The 13,662-nt window shown below is 38.0% G+C and overlaps 1 pseudogene; it reads right to left on the reverse strand.

Moving 5' to 3' along the window:
• Nucleotides 1-3,168: 3,168 nt before the first annotated feature.
• On the reverse strand, nucleotides 3,169-4,966 carry LOC107540075 (serine/threonine-protein kinase MARK2 pseudogene; annotated as a pseudogene).
• Between the last annotated feature and the right edge of the window lie 8,696 nt (nucleotides 4,967-13,662).

A 13,662-nucleotide genomic window follows, 5' to 3' on the forward strand; every position in this document is an offset into this window, starting at 1 on the left:
ATCTATATAGAGAGACACCAGATCAGCAGTTGCCTATGAATAGGGTGGAGGAAGGAATAGATTAAAAAGGGCACAGGGAAACTTTTGGGGTGATTAAAATGTTGTTTGAGAGGTCATGGTTTCATGAGTGTACACATTTCACAACAGATAGAATTGTATATTTTAAATATGTGCAGCTTTGTGTACTATAATTATACCTCAAAAAAGTTAGAAACTATCTAAAAAATAAAAATAGATTTTTTGGAGGGATTTGGAGTAGGTGAACCAGGGTAAAAAGGAAGAGGTTGATGGGGGAGAAATAGGACACAAGAAGAAGTTGAGTCTGGAGCTAACAAAAGAGGAAATCAGTGGACATTTCCCAATTAGGTTTAGGACCCCAGGAGATGGGGTACCATAAATTTTTAAGATAAATGATGTCTGACAGTCAGTTTTATCTGCTGTGCTCTCCTCTGATGTGACCCCCATACGTAGACTCTGAAAGTGTAATAAGAAATGTAATGGCTTTGGGGGAGTATCCTTTAAAGGAATAAGATAAAACCGCTGAGTCTTTCTGGGTAGATTCAGGATAGCAAGAAAGGGACAGCTGCAAGAGATGAGAAAGATCAAGGATTCGGCAGAAAATCAGAGTCTGAGGTGACCTAGTGAAATATCTGACTTTCAAGAATCCCCACTGTGATTGAGGAGTTTGGAATGGGAGATTGAGACAGTTTCATTGGACTCTTTAAGAAAAAGAAGTTAGGGCTTGAGTGATATCTGAGTTACATGAGTATACCAAAGGATAGGGGTCACATAGTTCTAGCCACTGCCCTTACAACAGATGCCATATAAGAGAGGCCAAAGTCATTCACTGTATACTTAGTAGTCAGCAGTTCCAAAGGCAAATGGTGACTCAAGGGAAGGGAGAGGTTGTAGAAGGTATGAAAGGAAAGAAGTTTTCAACTTCAATATCCATGATGATGGCACTGCAGATCTGGTGATGAGCAAGATATATAATTTCCAGAGCTAAGAGGCCAGCAGGAATGCAGACATTAAATCATTCAAAGCAACACATGTTAGAATAAAGGGGAGAGGAAGGGAATTCCAATGTGAATTAAAAATAAATGAGTCTAGGAGACTTCTCAGGTATATAAGTGTTAAGATAAGATTTGAAAGATGAATAGAGAATTATCCCTGAACACCCAAATCTTCAGTTCTTGACAAGCAACACCCTCTTCTCTAGTCCACGAAGTTAAGTCAGACTACTAAAAGCTACCCTGGTACCAAAACTTGTGCACTGGCCCAGGTGGATGCTGTCCTAAATATTGGTGATGATGACAAAGCAACATTTACTATTGTGTGACTTCACCAATAAATTTTTCACTTTCTACCAAAGCAGTCTCCTGTGTCCCCAAACTGATGAAACATCAGGCATTGGCAGTACGCTTGAACATTCTAGATTAGACCCTTCCTCTGTAAGAGCCATGGCACAAGATGACACAGAATGACCACAGATGAATGCCATGGACAATGGCAATGGACGTACCTTTAGTTTCCATACTTAGTCATGGGATTCTCCATCCTCTTCTTCTTCTTTGTAAATATATTCAACCATGAATCCCACCCTCAGAAGCATTTTCATCCAGGTCTCTAAATAAGTCAATTCTGCTACCCAGCTATATGTGGTAGATTGTTGCACTGTTAGGCCCCAGTAAATCATGCCTCCCACTATTCTCATTCTTGTGTAATTCCCTTCCCACATTGACTCTGGGCTTGGCCATGTGACTTGCTTTGGCCAGTGGGACATTAGCAACAGTGAGGTAACCAGGGGTTTGAAAAGCCCTTGCCCACTTGTTCTTGTTCTCCAGGAATGATTCCTCTTGTTCTCCAGGAATGATTCGCTATCCTGTTGCAAGAGAGGGGCCACATAGAGAACTAAAGTATCCCAGCCCACAATCAGCACTAAAGCATTACATGTTTGAGAGAGGCCTTCAAGAACTTTCTAGGCTATCCACAAGCTAAATAAACCCACAGAAGTGAGCCCTGCAGATACCACAAGCAACAGAGAAACCACCCAACTGAGCCCAGCCAACCCATGAGACCATAATAAAGGATATAGTGTGATTGCTAAAAGCTTATCAATACTGAAGTGGTTGGCTCATAGCAACATTTATCATATAGATGTGACTCTCAGGCCTTGTTTTCTCAGCAAGAAAAGCCAACACCACAGCTTTAAGTGTAGTCCCTTTTACAATTCATTGACATCTATCCCTTTTTAGGATGGTTACATCAGGCTTTGGTTTCCCTCCAGGGAAATAGGTTTTTGTTTGTTTTGTTTTGTTTCAGTTGGGTCAAGAAAATTTTGAACAATTAAGGATCCTCCTTTTGTAAAGTGGTAATTGAATGTTTTATGACAGCTGTAGCAATAAAATAGGGTATTTTTTTAGCTATTATATTTAAACATGATAATTATCATCTATGCTAATTATCATGTATATAATTAACATATATATAGCATATATATGTGTATATATACAGATATGGTTTTTTCATTGTGTTTACTTCTACGGAGCCATTTCTCCTCCTCCACAAACACAGAAGACAATATGGAGAAGAGCAATAGAGAGAAGTGCCCCATGGAGAACAGTACATTCTCTGAAGTTAAACCAAGTTGGGTGGAGGGCCTGGTCTGTAGCTATGGCCATCAACTCTCTTCCTGTATCCAGGGAAGCACCACAACAGTCCTTTAATATCCTCAGTTATCTTGAAGACTGTGTTTTTGAGGCTATGTGTGTGCTGGGTGTCTTCTTATCTCAACCCCAGAAGTGAAGGCCAGGCAGGTCCCCTCCTCCATCCTCTACTGCATGAAGTCCTCTCTCAGCTGGGCCATGCATGCACAGCAGCATTTATTTCTTATGCAGCTCACACATATAGCTGTTTACATCCCGCACCATCTAGCTGGGCTCCATAGAGCTGTAATCTTTGTGCCTCATATAAGGTACAGGAAGTGAGTCAGATTTCCTGTCATGCTTTCTTGTTAATGTGACTGCCCCGGGTGCCCACTACCTAAAGACACCTCTTCTCCACTCTGCTTTCAGCTTCATGCTGGACTTTTTCTGGCTGACCTGAAACACAGGTTTCTTTGAATGAAAGTGAAGGACCTCCCAGTGGCCCCTGTTGACCTAGCTGCTGTCAGAGAGAAAGGCTGGGGTCACATGATGGGAAAATTCTTCTGGTTTCCCACATATTCAGTCTGCACATTATGGGTGGAGTTTTCTTTGGAGGCAACACCCTGGGGGAAATTGGTTCTATCCAAGGCTCTACACCTGCTGATGATATGTGGGTGGAGGGGAGACCACAAGGCCAAGCTGGGGGATATGCTGGGGTAATGGTCTTCCTCTCTAGGCTGGGTAGGGGACTGGCAGGCACTTTGGCTGTACTGCTGGCCTTCCATCCTAACTCCTAGTACTCCTCAGGTCATTGATTTTCTGCTTTACTGCTTTGACTGTTCTCAGAGTAGGAATTAAAGGTGAGAGTAGGGTCACTGAAACTCCACTGCTTTGGATTGGCAGATACCCTGCACTGTACCATGTGGGATAAGGAGGGCAAGCTGTTGGTGGGATCAGCTGAAGGAGGGGATTTCAGGGTAATGGTGTAGCCCTTCAACTCAGATCTCTTATAGCCCAAGACCACAAAGGTGGTCATCACTTCATCTTACTGATCCCATCTACCAGTCCTGGATTCCTGCCCATGAGTAGCCTATGGATACCCTCAATTCAATCTGCCAGGGTTATTGTAGTCAGTAAGTTGCTTTATGTAAGGCTTTAATTCCTCCCCATAGCCCATCTTTATATCCATGGATATCTTAGGGTTTCCTCTGAAAGACCTCTCTTGATGGAGGTGAGGATGAGGAAATTCTTTAGCAGGTTTTCACTCTCCATGGGAACATAAGAGGAGATGGCATATATTCCACTCAGTACCCACTCCAACAGATCCTTGATGTTTTGTCCATCAAAAGGCAGGGACCTAGTGATCATTGTATAAAGGATAACTCACAGACCATCTCTACATATCCACTATGAGACCCTCAGAGTTTCCACCCTGAAGAAGAATTCCTGGGCAGGTTAAGATGAACTGATACAAAATATCCAGTTTATTACCAAAAGTAAACTCATTGCAAAAGCCAAAGTCTACAATTTGATGTTCACACCAGCATCCAAAAGCATACTTTCTGCCTTTAGGTCCTTATGGACAATAGGGATCATGCTATCTGCTGGTAGTATGCATAGCAGACCCTATCTGGTAAAGTTTGCTTCAGGCCTCTTTCTCTTTCATGCTGTCATGAGCCACCTCTCTTCAACAAGTGTACTGCATGACCAAGTAGTGTTTCCTTGGTCTCAATCACCTGAAATAATTTCATAATGTTCAAGTGATTTAAGATCTTAATGATCAGAACTTCAAGGATCATCTCTGGAGGTTAGAGGAATTGTTCTGGGTTTTGTTAATAATCTTCATAGTCACCTCTTTCTTAGTCAGGGTGTGCTAGGCCAACTTCACCTTGGCAAAGTTACCACTTGGTGGTCTTGAGGAGCTGGCCATTGCCAATATGGACCTCCTCCTAAACAGAGATGGCCAAGGAGGGCTGAAGCTTGTTGTACCTAGTGCTAACAATACTAATTAATAATATTAACAAACTGAAAAAAGAGAAAAATGAGAAAAAATAAGAAAAATACCAAGAAATAAGAAAAAGCAAAACAATATTGAAAAAAACTGAAAATTTCTGTTCCTATTGTCTCTCTTTTTAAGTTTCACGTTCTCCAGCTTAGAGATTCATTCCTCTGCCATGTTGAGTCTACTAATGAGCCCATCAAAGTCATTCTTTGTTTCTGTGACAGTTTTGACCTCTAGCATTTTTTTTATTCCTTCTTGGAATTTCCATCTCTCTTCTTACATTACCAATCTGTTCTTGCAAATTGTCTACTTTATTCATTAGTGACCTTAGCATATCAATGGTAATCATTTTAAATTCCCAATCTGATCATCGAATATCCCTGCTATATCTGACTGGTTTTGAAGCTTGCTCTTTCTTCAAACTGTATTTTTGGCCTTTTGGTTTGCCTTGTAATTTTTGTTGTTGAAAGCTGCATGGTGTAGTGGGTAAAAGGAACTGTGGTAAATGGGCCTTTCAGTAATGTGGTGATAAGGTGTTGGGTAGGGGAAGCATTTTATAGCCCTATGATTATGTCTCAGCCTTTTAGTGAACTTGTGTTCCTGGACTATGAATGTCATGCATGCTTCTCTGTCCTGCCCCTGTCCTTATGTAAGACAAGGATGGCTAGAGGGAGCTTCATTTGGGTGTCCCCCTTCCCCCAGATCAGTTAGGCTCAGATAAAATCCCAAAAGGTTAGACTCTGGTAAAATAGTTTCTCTGGTGGGCAATCCTTTTTAAAGAGGAAATAATGCTCTGGTGTATGTTAGAAGTTAATTTTCTCCTCAACTGACAGAAGAAAAAAGGGATTTTTCTCTGATTTTTGCTATGAGAATCTGGTAGAGATCCTGGAGGCAAAACTCACAAACGTGTGGGTATGCCTCCTAGGAGTTGGTGTCCCTGGAGTTCCTAACTCTCAGACTTGTCTATCCTGAGCCTCCATCAATTCATCAATTACAAGTCAGGTTTTTCTATCCCACTACTGGTTCCCATGGGTCCCCACTCTGGTGAATTGTGAATCTCTGCATCTACCTAATTGTCTCTCCACCTTTTAGGGCAATGGTTTGGCATGTGACTTCAGTTCTCTGATTGGTGTAAAAAGAGTAGTTGATTTTCAATTTGTTCAGCTTTTTACCTGTTGTGTGGAAATAGTGACATCTTCCAAGCTCTATATGCCGAGACAGGAAACTGGAAGTCAAACATTTGTTTTTTAATTCAGAGTATGGTGTTCTTTTGTTACACATTTTAAACTATTTGATGTATTAATAATTGGCATTATTTTTTTCTATTGTTTTTATTCTTAGAAAGATCTTCTGATCTTTATTATGCTTTCAGGTGTAAGATTTTTTGTTTTTGTTTTTGTTGTTTTGCAAATTTTTTGTCCAAAACCATTTATCCCCTCTATACCCTCTTCCACCTCCAGCTCCCTCCCTGCTTTACCCCCTGCCATTGCCACACTATTGTCCGTCTCTTAGTTCTCTCTCTTTTTTTCCCCTTTTTTGTTCAATCCATCCACCACCCCTTAACACACCCCACCAGAACTGTCTGCCTGCTCACTATCTATTAGGCTGTTTCCATTTTGCCTGCAGTTTAATTTGTTCATTAAATTACATATATGAGTAAAATCATATAATACTTGTTTTTCTCTAACTGGCTCATTTCATTTAGCAGATGCTCTCCAGTTCCCTCCATGCTGTTGTAAAGAGTAAAATTTTCTTTTTTACAGTAGCATTCCATTGTGTAAATGTACCACAGCTTTTTTATCTACACACCTACGGGTGGACAATGGGGATGTTTCCAAATTTTGGCTATTGTAAATAATGCTGCAATGAACAACAAGGTACATATATTCTTTCAAGTGAATGTTTCATGTATCTTCAGATGAATTCCCAGAAGTGGAATTGCTGGGTCATAAGACAGTTCCATTTTTAAATTTTTGAGGTAATTCCATACTGTTTTACTCAGTGGCTGCACAATCTGCATTCCCATCAACAGGGCACAAGGGTTCCCTTTTCTCCACATCCTCACCAACACTTGTTGTTTGTTGATTTATTAATGATAGCCATTCTGAAAGGTGTGAAATGATATTTCATTGTGGTTTTAATATACATTTTTCTGATGATTAGTGATGTTGAGCATCTTTACATATGTCCTCTTTTGAGAAGTTTCTATTCAGGTCTTTTGCCCAATTTTTAATTGGATTATTTGGCTTGGGTTTTTTTCTTTTTTTGGGGGGGGGGTTGAGTTTTATAAGTCCTTTTTTTTTTTTTAAAATATATCTTTATTGATTTTAGAGATAGGAAAGGAGAGGGAGAGAGAGATAGAAATATCAATGATGAGAGAGTCATTGATCAAGCCTGCAACCAGGCATGTGCCCTGCCTGGGAATCAAACCCCAATCACCTGGATCCTAGGTCGACACTCAACCGCTAAGCCATGCCCAGCCAGGTGAGTTTTATAAGCTCTTTATACATTTTGAACATTAAGCCCTTATCAGTGAGTGTATCATTGGTGACTATGTTCTCCTATTCAGTGGAGTCAGTTCATTTCCTTAATGGTTTCCTTTGCTGTGCAAAAACTCTGTATTTTGATGTAGTCATATTTGTTTATTTTTTCTTTTGTTTCTGCTGCCCAAGGAGATATATCAGAAAAATCATAGCTAAGTAAGATATCTGAGATTTTACTGCCTATGTTTCCACCTAAGATTTTTATGGTTTTGAGTTTAACATTTAAGTTTTTAATCCATTTTGAATTTATTCTTGTGTGCTGTGCAAGATGTCCAGTTTCTTTTTTTCACTTATCTGTACAATTTTCCTAACACCATTTATTGGATAGACTCTCTTTAGTCCAGTGTATGTTTTTTGACTCCTTTGTCAAATGTTAATTGACTCTAAAGGTGTGAAATTATTTCTAGGCCCGGGATTCTGTTCCATTGATCTATATATCTCTTTTTATGACATTACCACTCTGTTTTGATTACAATGGCTTTGTAGTATAATTTGATATTAGGTAGCATGATTCCTCCATCTTTGTTCTTTTTTCTCAAGATTGTTATTGTTATTTGGGGTCCTTTGTGGTTCTATATAAATTATTTTATTTTATTGTAGAAAGTATTATAGAAGCCCCTCCCTTATCCTCTTGACCCTCATCTCCCACTCCTCCCCAATACTACCCCTGCATATTGTCTGTGTCCATGGGCTGTGCATATATGCTTATAAATTCTGTGGTCTGTCTATTCCTGCCTCCTCCCCACTTTCTCTCTGAGATCTATCAGTCTGTTTCATGCTTGCAACTCTGTGGTCTTATCTTGTTCATCAATTTATTTTGTTTCTTAAATTCCACATATAAGTGAGATCATGTGATATTTGTCTTTCTGAAACTGGCTTATTTCATTTAGCATAATATTCTCCAGGTCCATCCATGCAGTCCTAAAGGGTAAAAGATCCTTCTTTCTTACATCTGTGTAGTATTCCGTGGTGTAAATATCCCACAGTTTTTTCATCCACTCATCTACTGATGGGCACTTGGGCTGTTCCCAGATCTTAGCTATTGGAAATAGTGCTGCTATAAAGATAGGGGTGCATATATTCTTTCCAATTGGTATTTTAGGATTCTTAGGATATATTCCTAGAAGTGGAAACAAGGGGTCAAATGCCAATTCCATTTTTAATTTTTTAAGGAACCTCCATACTGTTTTCTATAGTGGCTGAACTAGACTGTATTCCCACCAACAGTGAATTAGGGTTCCCTTTTCTACACATCCTCATCACCATTTGTCAATTGATGGTTTGTTGATGGTAGCCATTCTGACAGGTGTGAGGTGGTATCTTGTTGTAGTTTTGATTTGCATTTCCCTAATTGCTAGTGAGGTCGAACATCTATTCATATATCTATTGGTTGTTCTTATGTCTTCTTGTGCAAGGGGTCTATTCAGGCCTCTACCTACTTTTTGATTGGGTTGATTTTTTGTTTGATGTTTTGTGAGTTCTTTATATATTTTGGAAACTAAACCTTTGCCAGAGCTGCTGTTTGCAAATGTCATTTCCCATCTTGTTGGCTGTCTGTTAGTGCTGGTGTCAGTTTCTTTTGCTGTGCAAAAGCTGTTTAGTTTGGTATAATCCCATTCATTTATTTTTGGCTTTACTACCCTTGCCTTTGGGGTCAAGTTCACCAAAAACACCAGAAGCTTTTTAGTTTGATGTAGTCCCATTTGTTTGTTTATTTTATACTTTGTTTCTCTTGCCCTAGGAGATGTATTCTTGAAAATTTCATTTCTTGAGATGTCTGTGATTTTACCACTTATGTTTTCTTCTATGATTTTTATGGTTTCATAATTTACATTTAAGTCTTTTATCCATTTTTAATTTATTCTTCTGTATGGTGTAAGTTGGTGGTCTAGTTTCATTTTTTGCTTGAATCTGACCAGTATTCCCAGCATCATTTATTGAAGAGACTGTTTTTACTCCATTGTATGCTCTTGCATCCTTCCTCAAATATTAATTGACCATAATGGCATGGGTCAATTTCTGGGGTTTCTTTCCTGTTTCATTGATCTATATGCCTGTTCTTGTGCCAGTACCAGGCTGTTTTGATTACAATGGCTTTGTAATATAGTCTGATATCAGGTATAGGTATCCCTCCAACTCTTTTCTTCCTTCTCAATATTGCTGCCATTATTTGGGATCATTTTTGGTTCCATATAAATTTTTGGAATATTTGTTCTAACTCTGTGAAATATGCTGTTGGTTTTTAAAAAGAAAATGTATTTAATCTATAGACTGCTTTGGGAAGTGTGGATATTTTAATTATGTTAACTCTTCCAATTCTAGAAGATGGTATATTCTTCCACTTGTTTGTATCTTTTTCTATTTCCTTTTTTAGTGTCCTGTAGTTTTATGAGTACAAGTCTTTTACTTCCTTGGTTAAGTTTAGTCTTAGGTAACTTATTTTTTTTGTTGCAATGGTAAATGGTATTTTTTTTAGTTTCTCTTTCTAAAAGTTCATTAATGGTGTATAAAAATGCTTTTGATTTTCACTTGTTAATTTTGTATCTTGCTACCTTGCTTAATTCATTTATCAAATCTAGTAGTACCTTGATGGAGTCTTCAGGGTTTTCAATATACAATATCATGTCATCTGAGAATGAAAGTTTCACTTCCTCCTTTCCAATTTGGATGCCTTTTATGTTTTTTCTTGTCTGATGACTGTGGCAAGGACTTCCAGTACTATGTTGAATAAGAGTGGTGAAAGTGGACAACCCTGTATTATTCTTGCTTTTAAGGAAATGGTTTTAGTTTTTGCCCATTGATTATGATGTTGATTGTAGGTTTGTTGTATATATATTTTATAATGTTGAGGTATGATGGCTCTATTCCCACTTGGCTGACAGTTTTTATCAGAAATAGGTGCTAGATTTTGTTGAATGCTTTTTCTGCATCTATTGATATGATCATATGATTTTTGTTTTTTAATTTTCCTCATGTGATGTATCACATTTACTGATTTGCGAATATTATACCAGTCTTGCATCCCTGGAATAAATCCCACTTGTTCATAGTGTATGATCTTTGTAATCTATTGCTGAATCTAATTTGCTAATATTTTGTTGAAGATTTTAGCGTCTATGTTCATCAGGGATACTGGCCTGTAATTTTCTATCTTGGTAATGTCTTTATCTGGTTTTGGGATTAGGATAATTCTGGCCTCATAAAAAGAGCTAGGGGTTTCCCCTCTTCTTGAATTTTCAGGAATAGTTTGAGGAGGATAGGTGTTAATTTTTCTTTGAATGTTTGGTAAAACTTGACTGTAAATCCATCTGGTCCCAGATTTTTTGTTTGCTGGGAGTTTTTCAATTACTGCTTCAATTTCATCAGTTGCTATCTACCTATTCAGGTTTTCTGATTCTTACTGCTTGGATTTGGATGATTGTATGTTTCTAAGAATGTGTCTATTTCACTAAAGTTCTCCAGTTTGTTGGCATATAGTTGCTCATGGTATTTTCTTACAAGCCTTTGTATTTCTGTTGGGTCAGTTGTTATATCTCTTTTTTCACTTATGATATTATTTATTTGGGTCCTCTCTCTTTGTTTCTTGGTGAGTCTGGCTAAAGGTACCTCAATCTTATTTATCTTTTCAAAGAACCAGCTCTTAGTTTCACTGATCTTTTGTGTTTTGGGTTTTTTAAGTCTCTATGTCATTAATTTCTGCTCTGGTCTTTATTATTTCCTTCCTTCTACTTCCTCTGGGTTTTTCTTGCTCTTCTTTATCTAATTCTTTTAGCTTTGGTGTCAGATAGTTCATTTTAGATTTTTCTTGTTTCTTGAGGCATGCCTCTAATGCTATGAACTTTTCTCCCAGTACTCCTATCACTGTATCGCATAGATTTGGGGTTATTGTCCATTCATTTTTATTTTTTTTCAGGAAGTTTTTTACCCCTTCCTTGATCTCATTGGTAACTCATTCATTGTTCAATTACATGGTATTTAGCCTCCATGTGTTTAAATATTTTTTAGTTTTTTTATGGTGGTTGATTTCTGATTTCATGCCATTATGATCCAAGAAGATGCGTGATATGATTTTAATCTTCTGGAACTTGTAGAGATGTGTCTTGGGCCCTAAAAGTGGTCTATTTTTGAGAACAATCCATTTGCACTTGAGAAGAAAGTGTATTCTGTTGCTTTGGGATGAAATGTTCTGTAAATGTCAAGTAAATCCATTAGATCTAGAGTGTTATTTAAGGTCCCTGTTTCCCTGTTGATTTTTTGTCTTGATGATTTGTCCAGTGATCAAAGTAGGGTGTTATACTTCTCCACTATGATTGTGTTGTCGATCTCTCCCTTAGTTCACCAATAAGTTTTATTTATATTTAGGTGCTACTATATTGGGAGCATATGTATTTATAAGAGTTCTTTTTGTCCTCTTGGATTGATCCCATTAGTATTATGTAGTGACTTCTTTGTCTCTTGTTGTGGTCTTTATTTTGAAGTCTATTTTGTCAGAAATAAGTATTGCTACTACAGCTTTTTTTGTTTGTTTGTTTCCAGATGCATGAAATATTTTTTCCATCCCTTCATTTTCAACCTTTGTGAATCTTTTGCTCTCAGGTGGGTCTCTTGTAGACAGCATATATATGAATCCTATTTTCTTATCCATTCAGCTACCCAATATCTTTTGATTGGAGCATTTATTCCATATACATTTAAGGTTATTATTGATATTCTCTTATTTAATGTCATTTTTTCCCTTTATGTCTATATTCTTTTCTCTCGGCATTTCTTCTTCTCCTTAAAGCAGGTTTGTGTGTGTTTTTTAGCATTTCTAGCAATACAGGCTTGGTGGTACTAAACTACTTTAGCCTTCATTTTTCTGGGAGGCTCTTTATTTCACCTTCAGTTTTCAATGATAGCCTTACTGGATAAAGCAATCTTGGTTGCTGGTACTTGGTTTTCATTACTTTGAGAACCTCATACCAATTCCTTCCAGACTGAAGTGTTTCTGTTGAGAAATTTGCTGTCAGTTTTATGGGGTCTCATTTGTAGGTCACTGCTTGTCTCTTTCTTGCAGCCCTTAATGTTCTCTCTTTGTCCTTGACGTTTGCCATTTTAATTATGATGTGTCTTAGTGTGGGTCTCTTTGGGTTCCTCTTGTTTGGAACCTTCTGTTCTTTCTGAACTTGTGTGGCTGTCTCATTCACCAGCTTAGGAAAGTTTTCTGTCATTATTTCTTCCACCTTGTTCTCTATCGCTTGCTCACTTTCCTCCTTCTCTGGTAACCCCCTATGATGTGAATGTTGTTTTGCATCATGTTGTCCCAAAGCTCCCTTAAACTATCTTCATGCTTTTTAAGTGTTTTTTTCTTTTTTCTGCTCTGACTGAGTCATTTTTTCTACCTTGTTTTCTAAGTCACTTATTCTATCCTATGCTTCATTGAGCCTGCTTTTAATTCCTTCCAGCATATTCTTAATATCAGATATAGTATTCTTCATTTCTGCCTGGTTCTTATCATGTCTAGCTCTTTTTGAAAAAAATATATATCTTTATTGATTTCAGAGAGAGGAAAGGAAACGGAGAGAGAGAGATAGAAACATCAATGATGAGAGAGTCATTATTGATCTGCTGCCTCCTGCACGCCCCCGACTGGTCATCACGTCCACAACTCAGACTTGTGCACCAACCGGGAATCAAACCTCGATCTTCTGGATCCTAGGTCGACACTTGATTGTTGAGCTTCGCTCAGCCAGGCAAGAAATCTGTAACTGGCTGTGATCAATTAATTGTAAGCACCACTGCACTCAGACCAGCCTAGTTCCTTCCCTTGCTTTCACTAAGTTCTTGGAACTTTCCATTAAGTGTCGTGTTGTTCTCATTAATTTCCTTGAGCATCTTTATAACCATTGCTCTGAACTCTTTTTCTGATAACTTACTTAACTCCATCACATCAAGGTCTTTTTCTGGTGATTTTTCCTTGTCTTTAGTTTGGAGGTTGTTACTTTGTCTCCCCATTTTAGTGACTGTTAGTGTTTTTAATCTGTGTATTAGATATATCTGCTGTTTCCAAGTCTTGTGAGGTGGTATTTTTTAGTGTATGTTCAATGGGGCCCAGACTTGTGTTTTCTTTATACTTCTGAGCTCTTTCATCTAGGCATCCCTTTTGTGGGTTCTTTGGGCTCTCCTGTTGTGACTGGGTCTAGATTGTTGTTGACTCATTCTTGGGAAGACTCTCCTCTCAGGTTGGCTACCCATGAGGCTCAGCCACAACTACATCCTGTGAACTGTTGTACAGGTGATCACAGGTAAAACAAAATGCAATCAAACTGCCAGAAAACAAACAGTAACATAAAATATATCCTGACACTTACAATGAAAACAACCTAAGAGAAAGTAGAATTGGGAGAGTGAAGTGAGAACACAGGTGCTAATGCAAAGAAACAAAAAAAGAGAAAGGGACATTATTGATAATAGTAAAAAAAAATTAATAATG

Source organism: Miniopterus natalensis, chromosome 10 (genome assembly GCF_054644295.1).
Source record: "Miniopterus natalensis isolate mMinNat1 chromosome 10, mMinNat1.hap1, whole genome shotgun sequence".
NCBI classification, from domain to species: Eukaryota; Metazoa; Chordata; class Mammalia; order Chiroptera; family Miniopteridae; genus Miniopterus; species Miniopterus natalensis.